The sequence below is a fragment of the Lepidochelys kempii genome, chromosome 1 (genome assembly GCF_965140265.1).
Source record: "Lepidochelys kempii isolate rLepKem1 chromosome 1, rLepKem1.hap2, whole genome shotgun sequence".
NCBI lineage: Eukaryota > Metazoa > Chordata > Testudines > Cheloniidae > Lepidochelys > Lepidochelys kempii.
This window is the reverse complement of record NC_133256.1, coordinates 279,419,876-279,444,007: the sequence shown is the minus strand read 5'-3', so window position 1 is coordinate 279,444,007 and position 24,132 is coordinate 279,419,876. Positions and strand designations below refer to the sequence as shown.

Genomic DNA, 24,132 nt, shown 5'->3' with positions numbered 1-24,132 from the left:
TTGGAGACGTCTTCCCCCAAAATATCCCCCCAAGCCCTACACCCCCTTTCCTGGGGAAGGCTTGATGATGATCCTCACCAATCGGTATAGGTGAACACAGACCCAAACCCTTGGATCTTAAGAACAATGAAAAAGCAATCAGGTTCTTAAAAGAAGAATTTTAATTAAAGAAAAGGTAAAAGAATCACCTCTGTAAAATCAGGATGGTAAATACCTTACAGCGTAATCAGATTCAAAACATAGAGAATCCCTCTAGGCAAAACCTTAAGTTACAAAAAGACACAAAAACAGGAATATACATTCCCTCCAGCAGAGCTTATTTTACAAGCCATTAAACAAAAGAAAATCTAACTCATTTTCTACCTAGATTACTTACTAACTTTACAGGAGTTGTAAGGCTAACATTCCTGATCTGTTCCCAGCAAAAGCATCACACAGACAGCCCAAACCCGTTGTTCGCCCCCCGTCCAGATTTGAAAATATCTTGTCCCCTTATTGGTCATTTTGGGTCAGGTGCCAGTGAGGTTACCTTAGCTTCTTAACCCTTTACAGGTGAGAGGGTTTTGCCTCTGGCCAGGAGGGATTTTATAGCACTGTATACAGAAAGGTGGTTACCCTTCCCTTTATATTTATGACAACTTTAAATAGCTCCTCTTCAATCTTGGGTGTTTTCATCCTTCAAATTCTTACTGTTCTAGGGTCTGCTCTGAGTTTTTACCCACCACAGTTACATATATTTCCTCAAAAATCAATCTGTCCAGGTTTCTAATCACTTATGACAAATTGGAGGAAATACAGAGAAAGGTGTTGGTCTTTGCGTGATATTGATGAGCCCAGAACTGAGTGCAGTATTCTAAATGTCATCTCACGAGACCCTTATAAAGAACTATCGCCTCCCTGTAACATGCACTGATGCCTCTGTGTGTGAAGCCTGAGTTACATTAGTGGGCTTTTTTTTTTAATTTTAGCTGTTACATTGTAAACTCCCACCTTAGGACAGTGCTCTGGTTAAATGATTGGAATTAGAGCCCAGGTCTATAGTCCTATCAGAGACTTCTGTTTCAGAGTAGCAGCCGTGTTAGTCTGTATTCGCAAAAAGAAAAGGAGTACTTGGGGCACCTTAGAGACTAACCAATTTATTTGAGCATGAGCTTTCGTGAGCTACAGCTCACTTCATCGGATGCCCTTAGAGACTAACCAATTTATTTGAGCATGAGCTTTCGTGAGCTACAGCTCACTTCATCGGATGCCCTTAGAGACTAACCAATTTATTTGAGCATGAGCTTTCGTGAGCTACAGCTCACTTCATCGGATGCCATGGCATCCGATGAAGTGAGCTGTAGCTCACGAAAGCTCATGCTCAAATAAATTGGTTAGTATCTAAGGTGCCACAAATACTCCTTTTCTTTTTAGAGACTTCTGTGTTACTTTGGCCAAGTCACTTATCCTCTCTCTGCTTCAGTTTACCCTTGTAAAATACTCATTCTAGTCTCAGGGATGTTGTCAGGTTTAATTTGTAAAGCGCTTTCCCAGCTTGGACTCAGAGGAGCCATTGAGGTGCAAAGAATCCCTTATTACTCTATTATGATGCAGACGTGACTCTACAATTAAAGGCAAGTCTCGCATTCTATTAAGTCCCAGTCTTGGGGTATATCTGCACTACAAGCACTACAGTGGCAGCACTGGAACCATGCTGCTGTAGCGTTATAATAGCAAGTGTCTATATAACCATAGAAGGGGGTTTTCAATTGCTATAGTAAATCCGCCCCCTCAAAAGGTGGTAGATAGGTTGACAGAAAAATTCTTCTGTCAACCTAGCTGCATCAAGAGGCACAATGTTGCACAGGGCTGAGTGATGTAGCTAGTTTGACCTAAGTTTTAGGTGTAGACCAAGCCTCAAGTCAGGAGGAGGGGGCAGAAGGTAAGGAAACAAGACAGAGAAGGAGGGTGAATCAGGGAGAAGGGGGGGATTTTTGGTTTCTTTTCGGTTACATCTTGTCCCTGAATTTTTTGGGGTTTCTGTTGTTTAATAAGTACAAAGTGAGGTAATTTTGTCCTTAAGTTACTGATATGTGCTATCAATCTTAAAGTCAGTTAAACAAAGTTGATTTAGTTGGGATTGGTCCTGCTTTGAACAGGGGGTTGGACTAGATGACCTCCTGAGGTCCCTTTCAACCCTGATATTCTATGATTCTAGGAAAGATGTTTGGTTATTAGTATTTATTAACCCTTCTTGCAATTTGTTCTGAGCAAGGAACTTTCCTTGTTGGATCCTAAAATCTCCATGTGTCACAACTCTGTGTTAAAGATTTGCTGACTGCATTGTAGAATGCCATCGAGTGAATTTACTTCATGTGCCACACTTCTGTTACCCGAGAGAGAGCACTGAGAATTGATGGGAGAGGGCTGATTTTGCCAAAGGGAAAAGAAACAGACAGTCAGAGTTTGCTGACTGTATATTTAATATCACTGGAAAGTTGAGATTAAAAAACTGTCTGCTTACTTCAAAGATAGTAGAAATTGATTGAAACAGTTGATTGTGTTCTATTCAAGGAAATTTATGGTAGTCATGTGAACACCAAATGTGCCAGCCAACTTCAGCAAGTGCATCTACTGATTTGTTGACTTGAACTTCAAATTTCCTTTTTACAAAAATTTATATTAAAAGCTTCCCCTCTCCGGATTATCTTTATCAGATTTTTCCCCTTTGCTGAAATGTAATTTTAGAGACAAACATTCCACAGTGCATGGTGGGATTTTTTCTCCCCAAAAAATCAATTTTAAGTGCTCTTAAAGGTGCTGAAATGACAGCTCTGCTTAGTGAAGTCCTGTATGCAAACTCCCCCACACATGCACCCACATATTCTTCACTCACTCACACATCCACACCACGTTCACTTGTGTCCATCTATCATTCATAGCTTTATTTTCCTCAGTGCCCCCCCAACATCCCCCAGCTCTAGTTGAAAGAACTGTTCAGTGGCAGTTGGTAAGTGCTGTCCTGGGATATCTAGTAACGGATGTTTTTGGAGTTGGTATGAGGGCAGCAGCAGCAGTTTGGAAGCTCAGATGGAGAGAGAAGGAAAAAAATCGTCACTTGCTGGACTGACTCTAATAGTGGGAATGCCATTGAAGAACTGGATAAGGAGGCTAGTAGAAGTTATTTATGTGAAATTATTGCAGGGGTTGCTCCCTTGAGTTTCTACCCTCAAGCTGTTCTAGAAATAGTAGCATTTCTTTCCTGAAAGAGGTGTGAAAAAGAGCCCCCCTAAGAACATATTACAGTACTGTGTACACAATGGCCAAACCTCACTTTGTCAGTGGGAGAAATGAACACCCATTTTGGAGGGTGATTGTGCATTGAGCGAGAGTGCATACCTGCCTCTAGTCTAGACTATACAGACATCTGTTATGTTTTCTAACTTTGTTTCTTGCTATTTTGTGCTATGGGTGGTACAGATTGCTTTTGTTTTATAGGTTTTGCTAATGTGTCTGCAAATTACAATGAAAGAATCTCAGAAAATTACTCCATACATCAGTGCAGACAGTACAAATGATTTTTCTCCTTCAAACTGTTCTAATGTGCCACTTGAGTGCAAATCGGTAGTTATAAAGTGGTTAAAATTAGGTCTGAATAAGGTAGCTATGCTGTAAAGAACCTAATAATAAAATTAACATGTTTTCCCAAACAACTAGAAAGATTAAATTAAATGGAGGTTTAGGTCAAATGTGGTTCTACAAAGATTTACAAATATTTCTACATGGATTACTTAGCAGTCTCTACGTAAAAGAATAAATGGACACAAATCAGACGTCAACAATTATAACATTCAAAAACCAGTCGGAGAACACTTCAATCTCTCTGGTCACTCGATTACAGACCTAAAAGTGGCAATTCTTCAACAACAAAACTTCAAAAACAGACTCCAACGAGAGACTGCTGAATTGGAATTAATTTGCAAACTGAATACAATTAACTTAGGCTTGAATAAAGACTGGGAGTGGATGGGTCATTACACAAAGTAAAACTATTTCCCCATGTTTATTCCCCACCCCCGCCACTGTTCCTCAGACTTTCTTGTCAACTGCTGGAAATGGCCCACCTTGATTATCACTACAAAAGGTCCCTCCCCTCCTCCCCGCCCCCACTCTCCTGCTGGTAATAGCTCACCTTACCTAATCACTCTTGTTACAGTGTGTATGGTAACACCCGTTGTTTCATGTTCTCTGTGTATATAAATCTCCCCACTCTATTTTCCACTTTATGCATCCGATGAAGTGAGCTGTAGCTCACGAAAGCTTATGCTCAAATAAATTGGTTAGTCTCTAAGGTGCCACAAGTACTCCTTTTCTTTTTGCGGATACAGACTAACACGGCTGCTACTCTGAAACCTGTCATTAGCATCATTAGTTAAACTGGTCCAATTAAAATATTTGCCGTATATCTTTTAGGGTTTCAAATAGACCTGGTTTGAATTTTCCTTGATAAGGAGATATCAACACTGAATACAGCACCTTTTATTTTAGCTGAATAAATCAACTATCCCTATCAGATGTCCTCTGGCAATATCTGGCTGAGGCTGATAATGTTATAGCCAAATGCAATATCAGTGTCTCTTCTTCATTCAACTATGTAAGAAGCAATAACGTCAACTGCCTTTTTTGCTGTTTCCAGATGTCTGCACCTAGATGCATTGCAATGCAAGATGTGTTGCTTTCTGATTGGACTGTCAGACTTTCTGAAGATGTTCTTGATGATTCCTGAATTGTCCTTTCATGTGAATTTGCAAAATCAGGGCTTGTCTTATGTGTTGTATCCTGTCACAAATTGCTTCCATTTAATCTGCAAGGATTGCTTCTCTAGCACTCTATCAGCAGAGTCGAGAGTAATAACTGTATAAAAGAATTTAGGACTGAACTCTCCAGTCTCTCTAGTGTTTGCGTCCAGTTTCATAACAAAAGAAGTCCATGGTGTTTGGAATTTTTATCTTTAGCACCCCAAAATCTGCATTACAAAAATTGTTTCAGAGTAACAGCCGTGTTAGTCTGTCTTCGCAAAAAGAAAAGGAGTACTTGTGGCACCTTAGAGACTAACCAATTTATTTGACCAATTTATTTCATCATTTCATCGATGAAGTGAGCTGTAGCTCACGAAAGCTCATGCTCAAATAAATTGGTTAGTCTCTAAGGTGCCACAAATCCTCCTTTTCTTTTACAAAAATTGTGTTTATTTGTAAAGTATATGTAATGTTATGAAGGACAAAGTAGTGCATTGCAATATCTAAATGCCTTGTCAAAAGGAATTACTTTCCGCCAGTAATAGGGCAATTAAGTACCATAGCTATATGATCTGATACCTTTACTTGTTTAGGCCCAAATCTGCCTTTCCAGGGCACAACCTGAATTCCAGTCAGGTTTTATACAGGCTTGCTCCATAGGAAAGAGACCTATACCCTCCAAACTGTGGAACAGCTATGCTGCCACTGTGCAGCTGCAGTTTCTGAGGCTGCTATAGCCCCTATGGCTACACACCATATCCTCCAATAACTTTCAGAGGCCATGGGCATGCAAGATCTCTCACTCATTCAGATTATATCTTCTTCAGCAACTTGTACTCTGAACAAAAAATTCACATTAGCTTGCATTTATATTAATTATAGCATAGCTCTCAACTTACATGGATTTTTCACACAATTATGAACTTTGGCTCTTCCCCCTCTCTTCCCTTTTGCCCTCCTGGAGCTGCCATCCATGCACTTCTCTTGTGTGTCTAGGCAAAAGCTTTGCAGGAGCAGAGAAATCCAGTGACTGGTGCTCAAGTAGAAATCTGTGCTCCTTAGCATCTACTTCCCTAATGATACTATATGCTGATTTCCCCAGGGCACAGTCTTGACTGTTACCTTGATGATGGGTGATAAAAGTTTGCATACTGCCAGGCAGGTGGGGAAGATTGGTGATGGTGGCAGTAGTAGATTTGCAAAACAAATTTAAAAGTTTTTTTACAAAAAACTAGACTAGTCAAGCCTCACTGGTACTTCTTTAAAGTCCTGTCTTCTTTACTGTTTGTCAGTTTTTTTTCTTGTTTCTTTTTTCTTCTTCTCTTGTTTTACAGCTTCTGAGTGTTGTAGAATCATCAGCTAATCAAAATGCAATTTTTTTTACAGCTGCATAGTTTTTTCCACTAATTATGCAGAGAATTAATATTCTGCTGTCTTATTCCAATGAAGAAGAATGAAGACGGCATAATGTGAATTCATGTTCTTTTGGGGGGAAAAATTGTAATGAGTAAACAGACGCTCCTTTTTTTTTCTTTTCTTTTTTTTTGGTTAAAGGATTAGTAATCAAGTTTTGGGTAAATTTGATTAATAAACCCCTGTCTATTTTAGCTTGAAAACAAATGACTGGCCACTTTAAAACCTACAAGTAACGTTTTTATCAACAATTTCAGTATGCTCCTATTTAAAACTATTAGTGTTTATGAATTTGGTAGCAGACTTTCACAGTGTCTTAAATAAATGGCCCCTGGGTGACTATGACTAGAGACCACAGGAAGAGACAAAAGGCCAAACCGCTTTCTGGTGCAAAGGGCATAGCTTTACTGAAGCCAGTGGAGCTTCACTCGCTTACCCTCGTTTAAGAGTGGCCAATGAAATCCTCTTTGACAGTAGTCAGGTGTCATGCAAGGAGGCCAAGGTAGTTTTGTGTTGCACAGTTTCCAGCTCCTTGTACAAAGGTTAAAAGGGGGCAGGAGTGTGGTAGAGCAAATCATGTGGCAAAGAATGTGACAGATCGTGCCTGAAAGGAGTCAGAAAGTGACGTATATTTATATAGTATTAGTTCTGCTACTTGCCAGTCCATACCTTGAGCAGTCCTTACCTCTTGGATTAGTAGATAAGAGAATGGGGAGGAGTGAAAACTTTGTTTAGGATTGGCTTCACCTGAGGTATGTTTTAAAAATAACGCAACTGAAGGGTCCCTACTATATGAATAGGTTCATAATTGTTATGTAACCCTTTGGCCAGGGGGTGTAGGCAGCAACAAGGGCTGGATTCAGTATCTCAGGGTTCCTCTTAACGATATACACCAGACCAGACTTAAGCCCCCACCCAAAAATCTGAGAAAACTAAACACCACCCCTGGATGCTTCTAAGAAGCAATACTTCCCCATGCACGAGCATTGAGTCTGTGTATAACAAAAGAAGAAGAAAGCACAGCATTAATTTGGGAAAATACTGCAACACTAACTTGAAAGTACCCAACCAATAAGTAAAACATCCACCTTACAATATCTTGGGCGGTGTCCTTTTCTCTGTTTCCTACCTTGCAGTGGGAAAGTCCAAACGATGAATGTCTCTTGCACATGCCACTCTCCTTTTCCCTATGCACCCACTCATAATTTGTTGTCTGAGGACAGCTATGTCTCCAGAGTCCAGGCATATGTTCACCAGTGTCCATCTTTGGCCACTATTTGTTGCTATCACTGCTGCTGTCATCACTGCTGCTGCTCGTAGCTGCCACTGTTGCTGCCACCTCTCACTGCAATGCTGTATTCTGAGGTCCTACCAGTTAGCTGAAATCCCTAAGAAGTGTGCTGTCTAATATTTCACTGGGTAGTAAGGAACCTTTCTGCTGCCTCTTTGTTGTCTTTTCACCATAACACTGTCTCTCTAGCAGGTCTAAGGTTCAGCCCCCTTACGTCAGCAACCTTGGCACTAGTGATCACGGAGAAAAAACTAAGTTGCTCAAATGCATCTAGTCAGCTCAGTCTTTAAACACTGGAGAGGGAGGTTCAAATGGCTTCTGGGAGTCTTCAACAGGGCCACACCACCAGGTAGGAACACCTGTCCCCATCCCCAAATTGCACTTTGATTTGGCATCACTACCCTCTGCCTAGCAAGTGAAGTTAAAGTTAGGATGACCCCTCAGTTAGAGTGATCAGTGAGGTGCCATCCTGCTGCCCTTTACTCAGGATAACATTTCATTACCCCTGAATTTTAACCCAAAACAGCCAGAATTAATCTTTAACAACACAAGTCTGTCTGCTGCTCCCTTAGGCAGAGTAGGTGTCTCCATGCAAATACCGTTTGTTCTTGAGGTCTTTCCCCCCCCAGTTCATTACCAGATGTCAGGGGAGAGCTCATTCAGACCCTGCTTATGGTTAGTTTACTTTTATTTTCAAGCTTTTGTTTTACAGTAACTTTTAGTGTACTTTCCATTAAGCCAAATACCTATTTTATAATAACTTTAAGAGGAGTTCCATCATCCGTATTAAAACAATAGTAAAAATTAGAAGGAACTGTCTATGAGAGAACATCTAAGGTGCCACTTAAACCCCAGTCACTCTTCGACAATCCACACTAGTTTTAGTGCATTTGTTCTCATGCACTGTGGCTGTGTAGCTGTTTGGCTCACTCTTAATAGTTTTCTTTGAACTGATGTATCTAAACTGCCAGTAAAGATTGAAGTTGCTGCTGTCTTTAGTCACTCTTTGTGTATTATCACTATGAAAACAATTCACCCATAGGATTACATTGTTTGATCTGCTAAGGTGCTACTTAGCAAGTTAAAAAAAGTATGGATTGGATGAATGGACTATAAGGTGGATAGAAAGCTGGCTAGATTGTTGAGCTCAGTGGGTAGTGATCAACGGCTCGATGTCTAGTTGGCAGCAGGTATAAAGCGGAGCGCCTCACTGGTTGGTCCTGTGGCCGGTTTTGTTCAACATCTTTAACAATGATGATGGGATTAATTGCACCCTCAGCAAGTTCGCAGATGACACTAAACTGCGGGGAGAGGTAGATACCCTGGAGGGATAGGGTCCAGAGTGACCTAGACAAGTTGGAGGATTGGGCCAACCGAACAAGTGCAGAGTCCTGCACTTAGGACGGAAGAATCCCATGCACCGCTACAGGCTGGGGACCGACTGGCTAAGCAGCAGTTCTGCAGAAAAGGATCTGGGAATTACCGTGGATGAGAAGCTGGGTAGAGTCAACATTGTGCCCTTGTTGCCAAGAAGGCTGAAGGCATATGGGGCTGCATTAGTAGGAGCATTGCCAGTAGATTGAGGGAAGTGATTATTCCCCTCTATTCAGCACTGGTGAGGCCAAATCTGGAGTACCGCATCCAATTTTGGGCCCTCCACTACAGAAAGGATGTGGACAAATTGGAGAGAGTCCAGCGGAGGGCAACGAAAATGATCAGGGGGTTGGGGCACATGACTTATGAGGAAAGGCTGAGGGAATTTGGCTTGTTTAGTCAGCAGAAGAGAAGAGTAAGGGGGGATTTGATAGCAGCCTTCAACTAGCTGAAGGGCGGTTCCAAAGAGGATAGAGCTAGGCTCTTCTCAATGGTGGCAGATGACAAACAAGGAAAAATGGTCTCAAGTTGCAGTGGGGGAGGCCTAGGTTGCATATTAGGAAACACTGTTTTAATAGGAGGGTGGTGAAGCACTGGAATTGGTTACCTAGGGAGGTGGTGGACCATCCTTAGAGGTTTTTAAAGCCCGGCTTGACAAAGCCATGGCTGGGATGATTTAGTTGGTGTTGGCCCTGCTTTGAGCAAGGACTTGGACTTGATGACCTCCTGAGGTCTTTTCCAACCCATATCATCTATGATTCTATGATACTCCTTAGAGAATTGCTGGCCTACATTAATGCTTCGTTGTAAAGCACTATCAAAACATTTATACATCAGACTTTTTGAACAATAATATCAGCAGCATTTTGTAACATGTAATCATGTCACACAGTGGATTGCATAGCATTTTGTTGGCTCTTTTGTCCTGTAATAAAAGCAATTAGATATTGAACCTCTTAACACTGAAAGACAGCCAAGTGAGTATCGAATATACTGAAGTTCGTATAAGTGATTGCCACTCGATAAAATAGTGTTAGTTGCATAACATACACCATCTGTAAATGTCAAGATCTAAGTTATCTGGCTGGGAAGGAGTTGGAAGACTGATTAATAACCTTCATTTGCTACTGAATAAAAGCTTTGATTTAGAGTTGTAGTGAACAACCCAAATATGATTTCTGAAATCCACTTCATGCTAAAAACTATTTTCTTTTAGATCTAATATAATCAGAGAAAATCTCAGATTTTACTCCTAGTTTGTTTAGAAGTAATATGGGGGAAAGAAGTTGATTTGTTTCTGTGATTCTCCATGGGGAAATGATTCAATAGTGGCAGATTTTTTATTTTTTGTCTAGGAATGTCAGAAAATATTTCGATTCAGATTTGATAAACTACTGTCATCAATGGTAGTTTCTACTGATGTCATGGGAATCTTTACCAAGCAAACTGAAGTTAACTTCTGATGCATAAGCTACTAAGGACTTAATGGCATTAATATGCATGTTCTAATGGTTTTATCTGTGCGTGCATATCTGGACCTATATGTTTTGTGCTTCATGTAGAGCCTGAGGTATGCTTATGTCTTTATCTTCTAAGTGCCTTTGAACCCAGGGCCAAGCTAGAGTAGCAGGCTTTGCACTGGATACGTGGAAGTGGGAGTCGGGGACCTGTGAGGGGAAAAGAATTCTCTTCCCACACCTAGGAGCACTTGGAGAGTTGCTACATGGAAGTTATAGTCCAGATACTGAATACCTCCATAACTCATTGTTCTGCTCCATCTACCACCTATTCACTGACACAGAGAGCTCCTTGGAGATGGGTCCCATGCCACATGAGGTGCATGCTTCTTGTATATCCACCCCCCTGCCCTTCATACAATAGAACCACATCAGTTCTGCTGCCTGGGATATCTCCATGAAGCTGGATGTAGCATTGAATACAAGGGGAAAACCACAGTAAAGATTCAGAACTCATATCTTTTCAGGACCCCTAGATATAAACATGTCTGCTCATATGAATATGATTCTAAGTAGCTGATTCAAATACTGATCTGTGACTGTGCTGTCATTGGCTAAACAGTGTGTATTGTTTCACTTTAAGTGCTTAAAGTGAGAATTATTTTGTGGGTAAATAAAGGTGTCACAGTGAAGTAATTAACAGGTTTTTTTCCTCATGAAAAGAGAGCACTGTAATGCCCACTGATTCCTGTGATTGTTTATTGATCACGGAGCTCTGATACAGAGTCAAGCGTTATCATGGTTCAGTTATCAGAGTAGTATGCTGTCAAATGATGTGCTCTTTTCACTTGGGATCAAACTGAGGATGAAGCAGAAGTTGTAGAAAGCTACTGTATATAAATCCATCACAAGTGCTGTGGGGGCTTTAAATCCTTCCAGACTTCTGTCCCTGCTGTGCTGCCCCATTTCAATGTGTCCCCCTACTGCAGAGCGATATTGACCAAGATATTTAGATCCCGGAAGTTGTGCTTCCAAGGCTGGGGCCCTATTAACCAAATTGCCTCTAAGGCCTGGGCTCAGGCCACACAATTATAGGGGGCACCCACACTTTTAAGACAATGAAGGAAAATGAAGCTAAGCCCTTCATTTCATTTTAAAACGTATAACACGGTGGTAACTGGGGCAACACCTTAAGGAATGAGGTCATACAGGTGTGCGGCAGAGTGCGTTCTGGCAGTACATGTAGTAAAGAAGTTGGCCTGGTGAGGATGGAGCCAGAGAGGCAGGCAGGAAATTGGGAGTGGCAGCAGCTACTGCTGTGCCACCCAGATTACTGAAGGAGCTATAGCTGCCTGCCAGCTATGCATAGCAGAGAAACAGCATGTCAAAGGAGAGACGATGGGGGAGTAAAGAGGTGAAATTGGATGGAAAAGGAAAAGCTGGCAGGAGGAGTCAGCTGTGTCAGAAGAAGATTATAAACTGCAACCTTTGACCTCTAAACAGTTGTGGACTGACTTTTTTCCCCCTGAGGTGCCAGTGAAGTTATATGGAAGCAATGGTGCTCACCACCTTTGAAAATCTGGTCATTGAGATGTTGGCCTAGCTAGATTAGAATATGAGTGAAAAGAGGCCAAGAGATTCAGGCCTATTGCATTGTTGCTAACATTATAAAAATGTTTCCAGGGACAATTCTCCTAATGGGCAGGGTTCTGGGGGATGTTTTGGAGGCTGCAAGTGGATTTTGGTGAACTACAGGCCAATTTAAATATGACTATCCTAACTTTGAAATGCAACCCCCACCCCAAGGCAAGCCCTCCACAACCACAAGTCAACTCCGTAACCCCCTCCAACAGCCACTTATAGTATCTAGAGAAATAACATTGCACGTCTCCTCACTTTCATGTGACCCAAACCCTCTCTCACACACACGCTCGGTGCACTTGTGTGTTGGTGGGCAGACAGCTGCTGTATTTTCAGCAATTTTGATCTGTTATTGCTTAAACTGCAGAAGTGAGAACACTGCAGCATCTTTAGCTGGACACAAACTTTTAACATTGGCTATTCTAGTTTATTGTGATGATGATAAGAATAATTAATAATAATACAAACCTTTAGACCCATGTAAAAAAAAACAAACATGCAGCAGATTAAATTATTTTTCTAGCAACTGGCAGGTAGTAACCCTAGTTTGGGGTCTTGAACATTTGGATATTTATCCAAAACTGTGGAGATCCCACAACAGACCCTTCCTCTCAACAACTTTTTTGTCTCTGCATGTCTTCTTGTGTGAGGAGGCACTCGCTGGTGTATTTGGGGGAGGACGGCATTCCTCCAGCATCTCCCTCTTGGGGAGAGGTAGTAGAGACAGTTTGGAAAGGGATGGTAGGGCTTTTCCTCTCTCTGGGATACTTTCCTTGAGGGGAGATGGGGTTCCCTTCCCTCTTGGGAGGAGCACGAAGCTTCTCCTTTCCTTGCGTTCTCCCATTTTTCCTGCTATTAAAATCCCATTTCTCTCTCTGCTTGGCCTTTTGTCTCTGTGTGTGTATCCTCCAATCCTGGCTCCTGCTCTGTCTTCCCCTTTCTGTGTGTTCCATTTATCCTCTGTGCACCCATTCCCTCCACCGCCACCCCTCTGTCTTCCTTTCCTCTTCCAATTAGATTCCCTTTCCATTTCCTTTCTCTTGCCCTCTCTTTCACTGCTGCATTGGAGGGGTTCATGATCCTTCTGCACTGGGCAGAGGGACGGAAACAGGGAACGGACACTCCTCCTTCTGTGTAGAACCTGCACGCAGGCAGCCACATGCCACGATTTCCTTTCCTACTCCCTATATTAGCTTCTCCTGCTGGTGCATTAGAGATTACAGAGAGGCTAAGGAAGAGCCTGGCCCTACCTGCTCTGTACAGTGACATCCAGTGGCAAGAACACTGTTGCTTTTGTTTGGTTTTGTTTTTTAATTGCTCGGCCAGCTGCCTGTCTCTTTTGGCTGGGACTCTGAGCTCCTGAGACTGGGTTCAAAAACCCCAGGAAGTCATGGCCAACTTGGGATAGTTGGTAAGTGTACCTAGGATTGCTCATGGAGTTTATCCAGACCTGTACACAATTTTAGAGGGCCGTTTGAAAACGTGGCCCAGTGCAGTGTTTGCATTGACTATGAAACTTTACTTTTGAACAATACTAATAGTTCTCAGATTTAAATCAAACGTTTTGTACAATACACGTGTGTTTGTGGTGTGTCTGCTCAGCAGAGCACTTTCTGCTACACATTTTTGGTATACAACATAGCGATGACTATTGAACGTCTCTTCCCTTCATTATTCTCTCACCAAACTGTTTGAGTCATCACTCACAACCATTCAGTACTGACATATTTGTAAAGCAGCATGGATACTATTTTTTGCTGAATACTGTCTACCATTTGTCTATATGGTGGTGAATGTTGTCATTTAAAATTTATGAACTTGAATAAATGATATTTAGTCTTTTTGTTTTTTCCTGGGTGTATTTAAAAGCAGGTTTCCATTCTATTACATTAAAGGCTTCAGTTCAGACAGTAATGACCTGAATAGTGCCTGTTTTAATGTAATCTCTGATGACTGCTGTTCCAAGAATAAAAATTTAAGACCAAAGATTTAATGAAATCCCTTGGGATTAGTGCTCACTGTGCTGAAGAAATTGCATATCAACCTTTTCTCTGCACTCTAACCATAAGGTTTGGTGTCTGTATAGGAGGGGTCCAAGAGAGAGACAACTCTGAGTTCATCAATAATTTACATTTTGTTACTTACAAACCTGGTATTTGGGATTTTGTTGCTATAGCAATCCATCTGGGCCTGAATGGATAGTGTTTTAAGTGGTGGTTGTATATGGATTCACAGTGTGTGCTTTAAATCCCATGTTAAACTAATCCTTAGGTCTGTGCTGTGAATTATTTGAGGCTTCAACAAAATCTGTGTTACTTACAGTTAATGTTACAGACATATTGAGCAAATTAAGATTATTAAATATTTGAATATGAATATTGGGAAAGAGTTTGAAATTGCACTACATTGTAACTTTCATATGAATATGTGAGGCACTTAACAAATTTACACAACTCCCTCTATTCAAAATAAATCTAATTGGTTGTAGATCTGGAATTTAAGTAGGTTATGTATTTTGATTTAAGCTATAAACTGGCTTTCTACATAATATTACATATCAGAATATTAGCTTGTCTTTCTTAGGTACCATTTTTATGTTTTAAGAGCATCCATGTAAATCAGCATACAGTATAACTCCAATCTTCAAATAATCTGGTTTTATCGCTCAGTGGTGGTAGCCAGGGTTCTAAGGCTGAGAACAATATTTTAAATTCCCATCTGCTTTGCAAACATTAAACTCAATTTACTATTTGCAGTTGAGGTTTTAAATCCAGCTTCATAAAGCCCATCAGTTTTATTTCACACTTTGGTTTCAATTTGCATGGTTTTACAATCCCAACATTCAAAATGAAACTAATTTGACATCACCTGGTATCTACATAAAACCATAAATCTGCCAAAGGTCAATGTAAAATTCAAAGGCATCTCATTGAACCTGAGCTGAGTTTCAAATTTACTGCAAAACCAGAAACGTAGCAAGTTTATAGATTCATGGATTCCAAGGCCAGAAGGGAGCACTGTGACCATCTAGTCTGACCTCCTGTATAACATGGCCCATAGAACTTCTCTAAAATAATTCCTAGAGTAGATCTTTTAGAAAAACATTCAATCTTGATTTAAAAATTCTCAGTATTGGAGAATCTACCACGATATTTAGTAAGTTGTTCCAATGGGTAATGCACAATTTCATGTGGCTTCTGTTTTTTATAAGAAAAGTTTCATGTGGTTCAAATCTAAAATTGTAGTTAAATCTGTCATATGCTGTCATTACTTTATTACCCCAAAATAAAAGTCCAGTTTGGAAAATATTTCCAGTGTTCCAAAGAATAGCTATGTAAATACACAATAAACTAAGCAGAACCTGGACATATTGATCCACAAATTTAAGGTGATAGGAATTATCTCCATATAAAATAGACATCCCCATTCACCTTGGGGGTGTTGTACGTGCAAAACAGTAATAAAGTAAAACTGTCACAAATGGTCCAAGTCTTGAAAAATGTTTAATTACTACACAGCTACTCTTTTTAAAACAGGTCTCTTAGAGAAGAATGAAGCATAAAATAGAGGGGGTCTAGTTTGCTAATGTTTTTATAAAGTAGAGGTGTTCCATGTCTCCAGTAACAAGTTCCAATCTACTTCTATTCTATTTAAATGATTTAAAACAAAACCAAACCATATTTATTTTAAAAATTATAGGTGACGTTCTGGCTCCATTGAACTCCCCTTGCCAAGGTATTAAGATTTCACCCTATATCAACATACTTGGCATATTGGACTAGGTTTATTTTAGGGGTCCCTAAAAAGTTTTATTTTGATCCCCTTACTTAATGGAACTGTTCTCACAGTAGGGTACTATTCTGTGTAACTGGGGGTTGAGGAGTTAGAATGAGACCCAAAATGGCTTTGTTTTGTTGGGTGAGTAATCATGAGTAAATGAAATAGACATTGCAGGTTATTTACGTGACTATTTAGTGCCCTGAAGTATCTTTTGCAGACACCATATGTAAAATATAGATTATGCTTCACACAGATATTGTAAAATGCAGCCAAGCATATCTAAATGTATTTTATTCTGTTGGTATTTCTAATGGCTTTCATTAGAAAACTGTTTCCTTTCAAATACCATTGAAATGAAACCAAATCATGCAAGAGACTAGTAATGTGACAGATGCTACATCTGTAGCTATGGAAATGTAACTGTCACTACAGGGGATCTTTCGCACTGAAGACCCACAGGAGTCCATAACTAAAGCTGAGTAAATTAATCTTCCAGCACATCTCATCAAAAATATTCTGTTTAATAGTAAGCAATAGAAGCACAGATGAATTCCCATTGTAGAGACATTTTTGATCTTCCCTTTTCAGTACGTATTTTTTATTTCTTTTGTGTATCTATTGTACTTCTGAACTCTGATAGTAGCTTTGAGAAGAATTTCAGTATTTAGTCTAGGCAAAGCTGTCTGGTCATTGGTGCTATGATTTTTTTTAAACTATTTATTCAAGGCTGCTAATATGTCACCAACTGTAACCTACTCTATGTACCATTATTACCTTGAGGGAAACTCCCTCTGTTAACACCAAGAAAGGTAGACAGGCTCTCTTTATTTTTCGCTTAATAAACCACCTGACATGATCGTGATGTTGCATAATTTTATTTCACTTTTTTTGTCTTCTCTGGAGCAGGGACTATATTTTTATTCAGGCCTTTACGATTAATACTCAAGTAGGGAGCTATATTTTTATAACTTTCTCTGTCATTCTCTGTCTTTATGGTGAAAAGAAATAGTTTTCATCTGAGACACATAGTGATAATATGACACAGCTTGACACAGACAGTTTATATAAACAGAGTAAGACTGAGATGGTATACAACAGCTCAGGTGTGACTGTGTGTGTTAATTTGTCTGAGTCTCGGTAGTTGTATCTGTTTTAATACTAAATATACAGATGGATCTGAATCCCAGGAGCAGGTTTGGATCCAAATTTCTAGCTGAAGCATATCTTTGTAATGAGCCAAATGTGAATATGCTACAATTTGGGAAGGTTCAGATTTGGGTCTGAATTTCAAATTCCCAAATTTTCAGAGTGTTTGAACCACAGTTTGATCTAGAGGTTTGATTCAGCCCACTGTAGAAATAAGAAGCTGGCATCCAGGAATTTGGATTAGGCCCAACAATGGCAGAATCAACAGAATGTATACTGTATCTAAGAATGACCAAAGTCATTGTTCCGTAGACATACATGAGATTACACACAGCTGAACTGAAAAATCTGGGGAGGAAATTAGTTCATCCCACAGCTATGTATTGCTAGATTATTCTAAACCTAACCTCTTCTTTTTGAAATAATGGTCTCCTGTAATCCTGTCAGTCAATCTTCTGTTACTTCATTGCTCCAGAACTCTTCATCATTTTGTCATACCAGCCACCCTGCTAGACGGAGAAGCTAGAACATATAGTTTTGAAAAAGATTTAAAAAGTAATGTTATATCCCAAAGGCTGCACAATAATGTTTTTTCAGAGTAATAGAATATGTAACCCATCCAGCTCAATTGTCCAACAGGTGTCTCTAGCTGTGACATGTGAAAGGATGGATTTTGGGGCACCACAGTGACTGGAAGAACAGCCCAGGAGCTAAAATTAATGCTTTAAAAAAAAAGGAGGGGGGGAAGCAGATTTAGAATTATTTACATGCTGAGTCCTTTGCTAATTGTGTCATAAAACATCGTTGCAGGGCTAACTAATTTGGAATGGGATGGTGGAGAGAATCACAAATTATCTTTTTTTAAAATATGATGAGGATTGATATGCCATGGTTTAAAGGTTTTTCGAAGAGCCCAGCCCTAGGTACTGCCAGTGCCATTCTTCTGTAGAAAGGTTAAGATAAAAGTACAACTGCATTTACCTCTCTTTGTAACCCTCCACCTGGCTTTCTGGTCTCCACTGCATCAAACAAATTGCTCATCTTCACTTTTAAGTTCCTTCAAAGATTGACCCTGCCCTCCATTTAATCTCTTATATCCTAGCAACCATCGAGTTCTGCCAATAATGCCTGTCTTTGTCCAGCAGTCCAATTTTCCCTCCGACACCTTCCCTTTTTCACCATGCTGCCTTTATGCATGGGAATTGCTCCTTGTAACAAACTGTGAAGTCACTATGTTACGCTCCTCCAAATCCAGTCCTAAAACTCATCTCTGCTGTGATGCCTATAAAACGCTTGAAAAAGGTGAGGTAGCTGGTATGCTGTGATCACTGCTTATCATATAATTGACTGCATGACAAGATGGTCTGAAGCATGAGGCACCCCTGCAGCATTTTCCCCACTCTTCCTCTGGCAGGGGAGGGAGAAGGTTGTGGCAGTAACTGGGGACATACATTATTTCTTCCCTTCCTCTTCACTTTCATGGGGACCCTGTGTAAGAGTTAATACAACCAGAATGTGAAATTTAAGTGGAGGATTCCAGGAGGCATTGCCCCTAGATGAAGGCGTGTCAGCATAAGAGTTGAGGAGAACCTCAGGAGTGCCCCAGAGGCCCAGATTTCAGAAGGTATTGGACAATCCATGGGTTCCGGCGGGGAGGGAGAGAGAGAAAACTCTCTGCTTCTACTGCAGGATACAAGAGTTGAAACTACTGGGTTCAAAGGAATCTTTGGAAAGGGAACCTTGAAGATTTTCCTCCCACTGTGCCCCCTCCCGTGGTAAACCTGGGCTGTAAATCTTAAGATATGTCTACACTGTAAATGAAGCTGTGATTGTAGCATGGGTAGGAATACCCATGGCAGCTTTGATTGAGCTGGTCTGGGTAACAGGAATAGTAAAGATGTGGTGATGTGGGCTAGTCACCTCACTACAAGCCCATTCGGGATTCTGTGTATGTTCTTGGAGTGATGACCTACACTGGGTTGTCTTCACTGCTATTGTTAAAGCTAGCGAAATTAGTACCCGCTCTAGCTAAATTTAAACTAGTGTGAGTATGTCTACCTGGGTTGCAATGACACCTGCATTTGTGGTGTAGACATACCCTTAGAGGATACACAAGTTAACTTAAAAAAAGGCAAACCTATGGCATGAAGTAAACGACCTGATTTGTTTTATGCATATGAGAAATCAAATTAATGTTTTTCTTACAGAAACCTGGACTCCTGAACAAAGAAAAGAGTTGATCACAGAATCTGTATTCTGAACAGTAAGTAGTTTGATTACACACTATAAAGATGAACATTGTTTTTTTAACCCTACTGTAGGTAACTTTCCACATTTGCCTTTCTTCTACTTGTGTAAGAAATTTAGTGTAGTAAGCAGTTTCTGCCTTCTCTGAAAACTCAATTTCATTTCACTGGAGTGGATTTTTATTAATTTACCCTATAATCCTCTTAGATAAGATCATGATAATCCATGCAATGTATCTTTGGGTCAGTACAAAGTGAAAATATTGGTATTGCTTTTACTTTGTTTTGTTTTGTAACAAAAGTGCATTGTTGTAATACTGGAAGTTAGCAAAGTAATAAAGAATAAACTGAAAATTGGTCAAATCTGGGATTCTATGTAGTTTAGTGATAAAATAAAATAGCTGGCTCTTGGGTTTGAGATATACAATTCATTCAGTGTGGACAGGGTGAGGAGAGAATTCTGTGTGCTCATGTTATCTATTTAATCATTAGTTCAGAATCACAAAGTGCTGACATAGTCACCTACAAGCTTAAAACATACAGCTGTTCTGAAAAGATTAGTCTTTGATTTCTACTGCTTCATAATGCATCAGGAAATTAAAATTGTGTGCAGAGACCAGACAATGAACTATGATGTCTGTGTTGTGAATAATATTATTGGTATCTTCTTTTAAAAGATTTTTTCAGGTTAGTGATGAGGTTCAAATTGTGGCCTGAAAAAAATGCAGACAGTGTTTTTATTTCCAACCATCAATAGTAGTCTTTGCAGAAAGTAGCAAAAGGTATAATAGTCCTGTGTCTTTGGGTATCAGAAGTGACAACTCTGATAATCAGCATAAATAAATGTGTTTAAATCATTTCTATTTACAGTTCAATCCAAACAGCTGCTGTGCATTATGCACTAGTAGAGGCTGCCTCTTTGTGGCAGAACATTGTGGGCAATATGTATTGTACATAAGACATACTATTCTTTACTGTGCTTTGTATACTGTACAGAGGAAATGAGGGACTTTTCATGGCCATATTTGAAATCTCTATTCAAATAGCTAGTTTGTTGTATAGTTCTATATAGACTAGACGAGAGTCACATATTGTGAAGAGGTTTCAGAGTAACAGCCGTGTTAGTCTGTATTCTCAAAAAGAAAAGGAGTACTTGTGGCACCTTAGAGACTAACCAATTTATTTGAGCATGAGCTTTCGTGAGCTACAGCTCACTTCATCGGATGCATACCGTGGAAACTGCAGCAGACTTTATATACACACAGAGATCATGAAACAATACCTCCTCCCACCCCACTGTCCTGCTGGTAATAGCTTATCTAAAGTGATCATCAAGTTGGGCCATTTCCAGCACAAATCCAGGTTTTCTCACCCTCCACCCCCCCACACACAAACATTTGTGTGTGGGGGGGTGGAGGGTGAGAAAACCTGGATTTGTGCTGGAAATGGCCCAACTTGATGATCTGCTGGTAATAGCTTATCTAAAGTGGACAGTGGGGTGGGAGGAGGTATTGTTTCATGATCTCTGTGTGTATATAAAGTCTGCGGCAGTTTCCACGGTATGCATCCGATGAAGTGAGCTGTAGCTCACGAAAGCTCATGCTCAAATAAATTGGTTAGTCTCTAAGGTGCCACAAGTCCTCCTTTTCATATTGTGAAGATTCTTCAACAACACTGTGTGGCCAATATACTTTGGCTGCATAGAAGATCCATGGGAGGCTGTGGGAGGATTTATATATGTAATATTTAAAAGCCAGAATACAGCCCTTGATCTCTGTATGTACCCAGGTTCAGTGAATGGTTTTAAGATTAGGTTAATCACTGGCATCATGAAAGGAATTGTGTGACATTCTGTTAATGCTGAGTCAAGTGGTACACTTCTTTGAAAATCTTAAGCTCTATCTTTGCTGTTGTTCATACAGCACCCAAAAGGAGGCACTTTACCAGCATAGAGTGAATGCATGTCCTATACCCTAGGGAGCTTATCTAAAAAGAATGCAACATTTTTTAACGTTTTATCCATCAACCAGTATTGTAATTGCAACCAACCCTGACCTCTTATTTTCCATTTTTAACTATACTAAATATGTTTAATTTTTTTACGTTTGGTTCACTCCTTGCAACTTTTGTCCATTCACCCCAAACTTTAACCTTTCCTGCAATTGTTTTTCCCCATTTCCTACTGATCGTAACCCCATCCACTCCTCCTCCCACCATATAGCCACACAACAATCCCTAACCTCACTTAGTTTCTCACCACACACTCCCACCCAAAAATCACCCTTTTCTCCTCTTCACAGAGTTGGCTTTTAGTATGTTTCAGGTTAAAATATTACAGTATACAAATCAGCTACTCTGGATAAACTTGAAATTACAAGCTGAACTAGTGTCCTAAACTAGGCAAAATGTTTAATTTCCAAGTGTAGTATGGGATAGAGGACATGTGTGTCAAGGCAACCTGATGATAATGCAGTGAATAGGTTCTCACACATATATCTAAGGAAGTTGAGGGGGATTGCAAAACATGAAATATGGATGAATTGCTGCAATTTGTATTTGAAGTTAGACCTGCAAAAGGCTAGCTTTTTGACATTGGAAAAAGGTGCAAATCAATCAATTATAATTTTGCCTCAAAGGTTTAGGTTCTAGCAGCAGATCATTGATGGAGGTATACATGGATTTTAGCAACTCCCCAGTATTTTGTATTGCATTAATGGTTTATGCATTACAAGAAATTTCATGAACCGCTATATTTCTGTCTACAGAAGGTGAATTTCTCTATCCTCCCTACACATTCACATACTCTCACAAGTAGTCCTCACTTGTGTTCCTCTGCTAACTGGCCAGAACTTTTTAAATAAAACAGCTGTTTCAAAAGAGTTTGGATTTATTTGTGTACATGGAGAAAAATTAATCAACTTTCACTGGTGCTCCATCACATACAGATTCCTTTCCTCCCGCTGGCAGAATAGGATGATGGAACCTCTTCAGAGTATCCATTACTTAATTTATCAGTCATGGTATTATGGTTATAGAATACAAATGCCCTATCCATGAATATATAATTACAAAAATGGAAAATACAGTGATCATTTAACATTTGAAATACATAATTTATTTAATACCCTCTTTGTAGTATACACTAGAAATTAAAATAAACATAGAAATTTATTTTTATCTGACACCCATCATCTTCAATAAGTCACATTACTAACTTAATCAGGCTATACATCCAACCATATACAGTAAATTCAACTCACATTGGCTTTGTACCATTCAGCTTAATGTTTTTCACATGAATTGTACATTCCTTATACACTAGAATATTGTCATTCATTTGACCTGGGATAATAAATTATATATTACCATTTTAAAGTATTTTTATTTCTCAACTGTTTCTCATAATGAAAACCCTGAAATGTCTACAGTTAGTGTAAAAATACAGACCTTATCTCAAAAATAGGAGGAATATAATGAATATTGCATTAAATGCTCAATTTGTTTCACTATAAAATTTGACATTTTGAATTATGTTGATGTGTTATTTTACTGTGCACTTACAGATGCCCAGAAAATGCACAGAAGACAGACTTCTTCAAAGATATACAGCCTAAGGCCCCTTAAGTTCAGGAAAACACTTAAGGATGTGCTTAATTTTAGGCAAATAATTACATCCCAAAGTTCAGAGAGGTAGCCATGTTAGTCTGTATCCACAAAAACAAGGAGGAGTCTGGTGGCAGTTAGACTTTAAGGTGCCACTGGACTCCTCGTTTTTATCCCAAAGTTAAGTTAAGGACTTGCTGAAGTACTGTCCTGAATAGGGGTACTTTCCTAACTCCCATTGTCTTCAGTGGGCTTTGGATCAGGCTCAAAACGTACAAATGGATCTACATGAGTATATCCCTGTGTTTGCATGGAGCTCTGTTGACTCCAATGCAGCTGCACACCAGTGCCCATTCTATTTGTGTACGTACGATTGCAATATTAGGGACCTGATGACAAACCATTGAAGATATAATACACACCATCAAGGTGGACGAGCAAGGAAAATCACAGGTTATGCATATACAGTTATGCACTTACTTTGTTTAGGCAGGCATATGTCTAGTCTACATGTCTCTGTTGGGTTTCTTTTGTTGTTGTTAAAAATACTCTGCTGCTTACACTTTAGGAGTGACTCAAGCGAGGTTACGATGTAGGTTTGTTGAGTAAATTTGCAATAACGTCAATAGTGTCTTCCAAATCTGTAAAGCTCTGATTAATAAAAACATTCCTATTCAAGACAGCACTTAAACAAGTACTTAAATTAAGCATGTGCTTAAGTCGCATGTAAGTTAATTGTCCTATTATGTTTAAAAAATAGCCATCCTATATTGTTATTACATCTTTGTCTGGTTGGTATAGAACGAGTGATAACGAAGGGGCTGACTTACCTCCCATCTTCCTATTGACTTTCAATGGGAGCTGGCTCAGTTTCTAATGCTCTTCTTAGAGCTCTGCTCATTTCTGTTTATTTTAATGAGAGTTCATGCAAAGACAGAAAAAGATCACGGAAGGGGCAGCCATCTTAGCTTTTGCTTAAAAACCATAGACACCAAAGTAAGTGGGGAAGGGGGAGGGGGATGCAAACTATTCTGTGATTTTTTTTTATTTTTTTTAACTTTTACCATCTTCATTTAAAATGCAGCCGCTCTTGTCAATTGGATTTGATATTTTAAAAGTTCAGAATCGTGCGGCTGTGGAGGAAGAAAAGAATCTTGCAATATGTGTACCACAAGCAGCGCTCATCATCCTTCCGCATTTAACTGCAATCAGATTTCATCTGTCACTGCACATATTTTGGGTTTTCATGTAATTGACAGCTTTGATGGATTTTAATGGCTGTCTGGTTAATGACAAGTTTTTTTTCCATTATTTATGCATAGTAAAGACAAATTCATGTAATGTAATATAAATTAGGAGACGGCTCAAATCAACCATCAGTGCATGAGGAGCCTGGTAGAACT

At 39.6% G+C, this 24,132-nt stretch overlaps 1 protein-coding gene across 4 annotated transcripts in view; it reads left to right on the top strand.

Moving 5' to 3' along the window:
• SYT1 (synaptotagmin 1) overlaps positions 1–24,132 on the top strand; it is a 512,267-nt gene that overhangs the window by 165,493 nt on the left and 322,642 nt on the right. For all 4 annotated transcript variants that reach the window (XM_073327692.1, XM_073327691.1, XM_073327688.1 and 1 more), the window contains one exon: positions 19,088–19,143. The gene's annotated coding sequence lies outside the window, so the exon portion shown is untranslated. The remainder of the gene's footprint in view (positions 1–19,087; positions 19,144–24,132) is intronic.